The sequence below is a fragment of the Otolemur garnettii genome, unplaced genomic scaffold, assembly GCF_000181295.1.
Source record: "Otolemur garnettii isolate 467f Iridium unplaced genomic scaffold, OtoGar3 scaffold00061, whole genome shotgun sequence".
NCBI lineage: Eukaryota > Metazoa > Chordata > Mammalia > Primates > Galagidae > Otolemur > Otolemur garnettii.
This window is the reverse complement of record NW_003852456.1, coordinates 1,898,937-1,907,938: the sequence shown is the minus strand read 5'-3', so window position 1 is coordinate 1,907,938 and position 9,002 is coordinate 1,898,937. Positions and strand designations below refer to the sequence as shown.

Genomic DNA, 9,002 nt, shown 5'->3' with positions numbered 1-9,002 from the left:
CTACGACATTCCCGATTCTCACTTACATGATAATCGCCATGACTCTACAAAACGTATCTTTGCCATTTCACATGTTGGACTTGCACTAATAGTTTCCTCCAGAAGGATAAGGACTGCAAACACCAGGGGTGATTACGAGATACAGAGTCACTGGTGACTCTACAAGTGGCCTTGCTTTCACATCAAAAGAGCCAAGAACTCTATGGGCTCACATGTTACTCCATTTATTTGTGCAGCCAGCTGTGTTTATAGATGTAAAAGAAATACTAGTATTTTAATGGTAAAAATGTTCACTTCCTTCTTTATATAATAGTCTCTCGGGAAGATAGGAAGGCTGTCATTCCACAGACAAGTACTTCTAAAATGTGTTTATCACTTAAAACTGACTTAGGCCAGGCACAGTGGCTCACGCCTGTGATCCCAGCACTCTGGGAGGCTGAGGCAGGTGGATAGCTTGAGCTCAGGAGTTGAGACCAGCCTGAGCAACGGTAAGACCCCTGTCGCTACTAAAAATAGAAAAATTAGCCCAGCATGGTGTCAGGCACCTGTAGTCCCAGCTACTCAGGGGGCTAAGGCAGGAGGATTGCTTGAGACCAAGAATTTGAGGTTGCTGTGAGCTGTGAAGACACCACGGCACTCTACCCAGGGGATGAGTAAGACTCTGTCTCAAAAACAAACAACCACACACAAAAAAACTGACTTTAACTTAGGGAACAACTCAAGATTCTCTGCTCACATTTTCCTCAAATGAGCCACGTTAGTAACTCAGCATCGATTCCACCACTAAAATCGCATTCCTCTTCTATACCACAGCAATGGAAAGCAGGACTGATTTTCCCACTTAGCTATGAACATTCCAACAGTGTCTGTTCTCTGAAAAAATTGAACATGGAGCTTAAAACCACGAGGATAGGCGGAAAGTAATAACAGATACAAATGTGCATTTAAGAGCACAGCAGTGGAGTGATGCTTATAAAGTACCATTCTTCATAAACAACTTTAAAATTTTCTCTGAGTACTAATTTGGGAAGGTATGCTGATTTTCATCACGGCTCACAACCTACATCTATTTAAATTAGAAGGAACATTCTTGCCACCTTTTATTATTCAATGGTATGTGTAAGTTTACCGCCTTTGCAAGGAAAAAATATGGGAAATATATTTATAAATACATTAAATGCCCAAAGAAAAAATGTGTTCACATTTCCTATGATCATGTTTTGTTGTTACAGACTCACATGTTCAGGAATTGGGCAAATTAGCCTCAGATGACAAACCATAGATAGAGCTTGAGTCTTTAAGGTCCAGGAGGGCGAGAACTTCTGTTTTGTTTCAGTAGTGCAGTGTTTAACTCACTGACTACCCTTGTGCTAATCAAAAGTAACCATGGGATAATGGATGCGCAAAGCCAGCAGAGGCAAGGCTGTGCATTATACTAATATATTGAACAGGGAACGTCTTGGGGATGACCTTTGAATTGTTTTTTCTTATTTTTCTTGTCTTAAATGCTGTAGTTCAGCGGTTCTCAACCTGTGAGTCGCCACCCCTAAATTACAAAGTATTAGAGTAGCAACGAAAATAATTTTATGATTGGGGGTTACCACAACATGAGGAATTGTATTAAATGGTCATGGCATTAGGAAGGTTGAGAACCACTGCCATAGGTGAACTCTTTCTCCTAGCATATTAGGACATATCTGTGAGATGGTGTTTATTATAAAAGTGAATGAGTAACGCTAATATGAAATCTGTATATAAACAATTACACACCCACACAAATGATAACACACAAATATAGTGTAGCAAGGGGGAGGAGAGAGGAGGAAGGGAGGAGGAGAGGGGAGAGCAATGGGAAGGAGGAGGGAGGATGATTGGCAGGATCTCAAAGGGCTCAACTACGACTTGACCTTTACTTGGAAGTGAGAACAATGTAAATGCAATCTAAAAATGTCAAGAAAATAAGATTGTTTTCCCCCAAATTACACGCTGTAAACATTTTCTTCCAAAATCAGAGTGTTAAAAGTCAACAAAGGGAAATTGTTCCACACAGACACAGCCACAAGACTCTTGATTCTTTTTGAACTGCAGTTGAACCGTATTTGGTTCCAAAGTAGAGCTAATCATTTTTAATCCAGAGGTAAAACCATGGTCTCCAGTAAAACAGACAGGCCCGGTAAGCAATGGAAATCAAGTCGGTGGTGATCAGTTTCCCAATGGTACGTTTTCGAAATAATCTCCCAAATTAAAATAGATGCAAATTTTAAGAATAAAAGGAAATAAATACATTCTTATATTCAGAGGACTTTTAAAGTTTTGTCTACTGTTTAGTTTTTTAGTATTATAGTAAGATGTTTAAACACCACTGTCACACAGAAATTTCCTTTGGTCCCCATCTAGATACAAATTATTTTGAAATTTTTGTAACTTTATTTAGTTTTTTAAAATATGGACAAGCAAAAATAAAATGAAAGCTGTTCACAATATCATTATCAAAAATAAAAAATCATTACTGACATGCTAGATTGTTTTTTTCTCCCGACCTCATTTTATTCTGGTGCTATTTTTGATCTTTGAGAATAAAGCAATGTGGTGTTCACTTATAAACAAATGTTTCCATAGAGCCCACAAGTAAAAATACAGAGAATGATAAAATGAGAATTATAACATTTTCTTTTGGCTGATTTGTGGTTCCTACAAATGGACAGTCTAGAAAAATGTTAAAAGCGTTGGGTTTGGAATGTGGCCGAGCCTGAGCTGAAATCCTACTTTCCCCACATGTGTGACCCTGTGCAGGCTGTTTAACTTCTCCGGGCCTGCTTCCTCTGCTGTAAAATGAGAATAATACCCTCATTAGGCCATTTTTTTTGTGAATAGTCAATGAGAGGTATTTAAAGAATTCGGCTGGCTGCCTGACAACAGTATGGGCTGAATGAATGGTGGGCATTATTATTATTTATAAGAATACTTACTGTTATTTTACATTCCTAACTAAGCTTGCAGATCACAAAGCTCCAGAACCATGTGACATGATGACTAATGTTAGATCAGCCCCAGAAAAGCATAACTGAGCAGGTAAATCTATTGGAACAAGATCATACAAAGGGTCCTCAAGCAAGTACTTGGGATTACTGGATTGTGGTCTCTATCAGCATAGCCACCGTCAAGGATGGCCATTCTTTGGAATTAGAATCTTTAGAAACAGTGATCTCCCACATTCTATCCTAATGTTATCTTGGCAGTTCATACTCCCCATCACTTATCACAAAAGATTAATTCCTTTGCCCCCATTTAATATAATCCATTTGGGACCAGAAGTTGACACAACTGTGTTGTTACACTCTAGTGAACTTTCTTTGAGTTTATTTTTGTTTTTTTGAGACAGAGTCTCACTCTGTTGCCCTGGGTAGAGTGCTCACAGCAATCTCAAACTCCTGGGTCAAGCAATCCTCCTGCCTCAGCCTCTGGGACTACAGGCACCTGTTACCATGCCTGGCTAGTTTTTCTATTTTTTGTAGAGATTGGGGTCTCTCTCTTGCTCAGGCTGGTCTTGAACTCCTGAGCTTAAGAGATCCTCCCTTCTGGGCCTTCCAAAATGCTGGAATTAGAGGTGTGAGCTACCTTACCCTCCAGTTCCTTTGAGTTTTAAGTTAGACTCCAACAGTTTAAGAACAGCGTCATCATGGAAAATCTGGTGGGTTTTATATTAAGCTTTTTTACTGAATTATTTACCTACTAAGGAAATCTATTTTTATTTCTTTTATGTCATTCTGTGATTTTGAAGGGCTCTCTGAATAGCAAAAATAGCCCCTGTCTATTACTCAGAGGGAAGGAACTCTGTAAAGCAGAGAACAGCCCTGAGGGAAAGCAGAGGGCCAGAGAACTGATTCAAAGGCAGCCGACAAGGCAGGGGCTCCTGTGTAGACTGAGAGGGGCTGTGAGAAGGTGGGGAAGTCATTTTTCTTGCAGAGGGAATGATGCTGTGTCTGACACTGATTCCACAACAGCTGTTGATCTTGCACCAGGGTGAAAGCACGTGTAGTGAGAATAAGATGGAGTCAGGCAGGCTGGGCGGACATGACCTTCTGGTCCGGTCATGACCTTCTGGTCCGGTCGACCTTCACCCCCTGTCTCCCATTCTAACTGTTTTGTAAATTTAGCTCCCACCCTAAAGATGCCTATCTTGAGTAGTTTAGGTGGATTGATTTAGGAGATTAACTTTTACTTTTGACTTGAAATGTTTTGAGTCAGGAGTTATACAGATTATTGTTTACTGTGGGTCACAGGTTCTGCCAATTACTGTTTAAGATAAGGTTAACATGGTCTTCACTTTGAACTTAAGTGTATAAAACTGTAATTTTGGGAATGGAAGATCAGAACAGTCTTGGAGAGACTACTCTCACTGTTCTCCAGATCCCAGCCTTCTGTCAAAGTTTGGTGGACCTATCCCCGTCTCTGCATACTGGCTGACAGTGACAGGTGGCCGGATCCTCTTCATCCAAGAACATGGCCTCTTCTTTCCTGCCAAATTAGAGGGGCTTTAATCCAGAATTGGAAGGACTTTGTCTGTGACAAGGCATATTCAAAGGGAAAATCTGTTATAGGATACAGAAACGTTGAAAAACACTTGTTATACTTTTCATTTTGAAAGAAAAAATATACTTGTATTTACTGACACTTGTATTTAAAGCTCCATGACCAAGAATAGGTAACATAAAATTGTTTATGAAGTACAATTAATGGCACTCCAAACTATAATGTGGATTTTCAAAATAACCATGTGAAGAAATGACATGAGGGCTTGGCGCCTGTGGCTCAAGCAGCTAAGGCGCCAGCCACATACACCTGAGCTGGTAGGTTTGAATCCAGCCCGGGCCCGCCAAATAACAATGACGGCTGCAACCAAAAAATAGCCAGGCGTTGTGGTGGGCACTTGTAGTCCCAGCTATTTGGGAGGTGGAGGCAGGAGAATTGCTTAAACCCAGGAGTTAGAGGTTGCTGTGAGCTGTGATACCATAACACTCTACTCAGGGCAACAGTTTGAGGCTCTGTCTCAAAAAAAGAAAAAGAAATGACTTGAGGCCAAGCACAGTGGCTCATACCTGTGATCCCAGCATTCTGGGAGGCCCAGATAGTGGATCACTTGAGCCCAGGAGTTTGAGGTTGCTGTGAGTTGTGACACCATGCAAAATAAATAAATAAATAAATAATGACATGAGGCAGGGGAGAGAGGACAGCAGAAGGAGCACGGAGGGACGTGTGGAGGAGGAAGGAACGGAGGTGGGGTGGGAGGCTCACTGCATTTACGAATTCCACGAAGCAGGTCCCATTTTTGCAAATAATATGATATGGGGAAATTCAGAAATTGATCATGAGATTTACACTTTAAAGGTGGGGGTTTCCATTCACAGGAAGCCACAAATAAAAATCCAAATAAGGCATCTTCAAGTATTGACTTGGGATAAGAACTCCACTTACACAGCCCACTCCCAACTCTCCAGTCCAGATACTCTCTTTGGCACAGGGAAGCCCAGACTGCGTCCTCTTGTCCCAGCACTCCTTCCCCTACCTTTCTGAGGAAGCCTGATCTTTTGACTTCTACACGGGCCGGCCGCTCCCTTAGCATGAAGGAAAAGAGGGCTGTCTAGAAGTAGAATGACCAGGAAGAGAGGCCAGATCCAACCGACAGGTTGGAGACTCAGAGGGCTGCCCCCTGTGAAGTGATACAGGGTGGGTTGATGGCCGAATGCCTGTGTGGGGAAGACGGCAACGGGATAGCAGGACCCACAGTGATAAAAGTAATTCTGGACCAAGGGGTTGTGCATTTTCATCTTGCAAAGTGGACCCTGCCAATTTTATAGTAGTTCCTGGCTATATAAAATTTCAACATGTAGTCTCCCTACATTTCCAAGACTGATCTCATGCCCCATGTTCTTAAAAGACAGGAAATCAAAGTCAAGGGCAGTTTCAGCAAGTCCTCCCTCTCTCCTGCCCCTGGGACGAGCTCTCTTTAACCTCTCTGCTCTCCCTCCCTAAGTGCTCTTTGATCTATAGATTCAGAGAAGATTTTTTATTCTGTTCACTCTTGAGTAGAGCGCTGCTCCCAGACCTCGGGTCCGGGCTGGGTTGCCCACCTTGGCACCCACCAGCCACACTTCTGTACTGAGCACCTGAGAGGTGCCCAGCTCAAAATGAGATGTGCGCGCATCTAAAGTACACACCAAACATGAAAAAAAAAAGCAAAGAAAAAAATGTTTTTACTGATTCCGTAATGAAATCACAATATTTTGGATATAATGTGCTAAATACAATGCCATAAAAATTTGTTTCTGTTTCTTTTTAATTTTTTTAATGTGCCTACTAGAACATTTACAACTATATAGGCAGTTTCTGCTGGTTGCTCAAGTTATATTTCTATTGGTCTAGATGTTTTAACTTTTTATTCATGTTTCCAAATGAGAACATATATGATGAAAATAAGGAGTGAGGCCGGCTAGGTCGGACATGACACAGCTGGTCTGGTCAGCTCAGGTCCTGCCTGACCGTCACCTCTGGTCTCCCATTCTTGCTATTTGTAAATTTAGGTCCCACCTTAAAGATGCCCATCTTGAGCCCTTTGGAGAACTGATTTAGGAAATTAACTTTTAAATGGGAAATGCTGTAATTAGGTCACTGAGTTGTGCTGATTATTATTTAAAGTAACGGTTACTATGGTCTTTGCTTTGAACCTTTATGTATACAACTGTGGTTTTCGAAATGGAAGAACAGCTACTCTCGCTGTTCTCCAGAATCTCGGTCTTCTGACAAGTAAAGTTTGGTCCACCTGTCCCCGTCTCTGCACATTGGCTGACAGTGACAGGCGGCCAGACCCTCTTCCTCCAGTAACATGGATAAGTGTTTTACTTGCACTTGCCTCAGAAAGACTCAAACCAAGTTCATTATCTTCTCCAAAGATGTGTTTCCCATATCTTCTTTTCCCAAGATAGACACCTACTAGTCAAATCCTGCCCGCACTCCACCCCCAGATGCCTACTGAGTCTATCTCTGTAATGCCAAGGTTCCAGGGCTTTCTCTGCAGGCCTACTGTCCAGTCCTTTCCCCCTTTCTTCCTGGATTCCCACACTATCCTTCTATGTGAAATCCTTGAATTCAAACCCAACCCACCTCAGGGGTGCTCTGAGTTTTACAAAGGCAATCTTAAATTCTCACTTTCCTGCTGGAAATCTCTCGGTGTCCTCCGGTCTAACTTAGTAGGACTCCTCTACTCTCCGGCAATCTGGTCTCCCTGCCAGAGATACTTTCTCTATCTGTCCATATCTGCATTCTCAGCATACCAATGGCTTCCAGTGCTCAGGGCCAAGTCCCTCTGTGCCTGCAGCTCCACCCATGCTGTCCCCTGGCTATGGGGGCTCACCACGTTCCAAAGTGATTGCCCACATCTTTTTGGACCCCACTCAAACGCCTCCTCCGTGGTGCCTCCAAGCCATACAGGCTCTTCCCAGATTTCCCCTATTCCTCTGTCCATTCAATTCCAGACTGAATTGGAATTGCCAACTTTTAAGACATCAGTCACCATCCCAGTCACTTGGAAGGGTGACCCAGATAGAAGGTCTTGACAGGATAACCACCCTACCCATTTCTCCCTGCCCCACCGCCTCGGCTCAGCCTACGTTTTTATCTTAACCAAATTACTGAAACTGTCTTTCCATACCCATTTCTTGCTCTCTTTCCGCACTTCATGTGACACACTGTCACCAATTTTTATATATTTTTAAATATACATGTATGACCATCACTCTTACCATTGAAAGAAACCCCAATGGTTCTCTCTCTCTCTATCTTTTTTCCCAATCCCTAAAGAATTAATTCAAACTACTTAGCACATTGCTGTTCCTGATGCCAGTGATAAAAACAAGCATGGCAACCATTCATTCCGTGTCCACAATGTGTCAAGCACCATAAAGGTCATTTTACAATAATCTAATTTAGCCCTAATGATAATAATCCTCAGGCGGGAGTGCTGTTATCTCTTCTCTACAGACAGGGAACCAGAGGTCGAGGGAAGATCAGATATTCTAAGTTACCAGTGCAGAGCTGGGGATGAATTTTAAGTTCAAGTGGCTGCAAAGCCGTCTATCCCCCCTACTGTTCCTACATTCCAGATCCACCAACCAGCCTCCAATGCTGTCTCATCCCAGTTCATGTGCACGTTTGTTCTCTCCATCTACAACCTCCGCCTCTGATACCTCTGCCTCCGCCTGTCTCACACACATCCAGTGTTGTCCCGGCAGAATCCCTGATCTGTCCTATTCTGTGCCTTCCTTCACGTACTCCTCACCTCCGTCTGGGTATCTGTGATGCTGTGTGATGACTGGCTGCCCTTCCCTGCTCCCAAGAGCTGAAGAGTCCCCAAGAGCACTGACTCTGACTGGTAAGCCCCAAACTCACACAGCCTGGGGAAACAGAGGTGCACAGGGGTGGCCTTTGCAATGAACTCATTTGCATAATAAGAATGATAATAACCATATATGATCCCGCTAATCAGAATTGCTCCATATGGGCAAACACTTAGAAACAGAAAGCAGATTTGGAATTGCCTAGGGCTGGAGGGGATGAGGAGAAATAGGTGGTGACTAGTCGTGAGTATAGAGTTTCCTTTTGGGGTGATGAAATTGTTTTAAAATTGATTGTGGTGATGGTTACATAACTCTGTGAATAGACTTTAAAAATGCTGAATTGCTGTTTTAATGGACAAATTTTATTGTATATGAATTATAACTACATAAAGCTCTTCTTTAGGCTCAGCGCCTGTGGCTCAAGCGGCTAAGGCGCCAGCCACATACACCTAAGGTGGTGGGTTCGAATCCAGCCCGGCCCGCCAAACAAAAATAATGGCTGCAACCAAAAAATAGCCAGGCGTTGTGGTGGGTGCCTGTGGTCCCAGCTACTTGGGAGGCTGAGGCAGGAGACTCGCTTGAGCCCAGGAGTTGGAGGTTGCTGTGAGC

General features: G+C 42.9%; 1 protein-coding gene across 8 annotated transcripts in view; it reads right to left on the bottom strand.

The window, feature by feature from the left end:
- The window catches only part of SORBS2 (sorbin and SH3 domain containing 2), a 221,407-nt gene that overhangs the window by 197,492 nt on the left and 14,913 nt on the right, over positions 1–9,002 (bottom strand). The window lies entirely within an intron of this gene.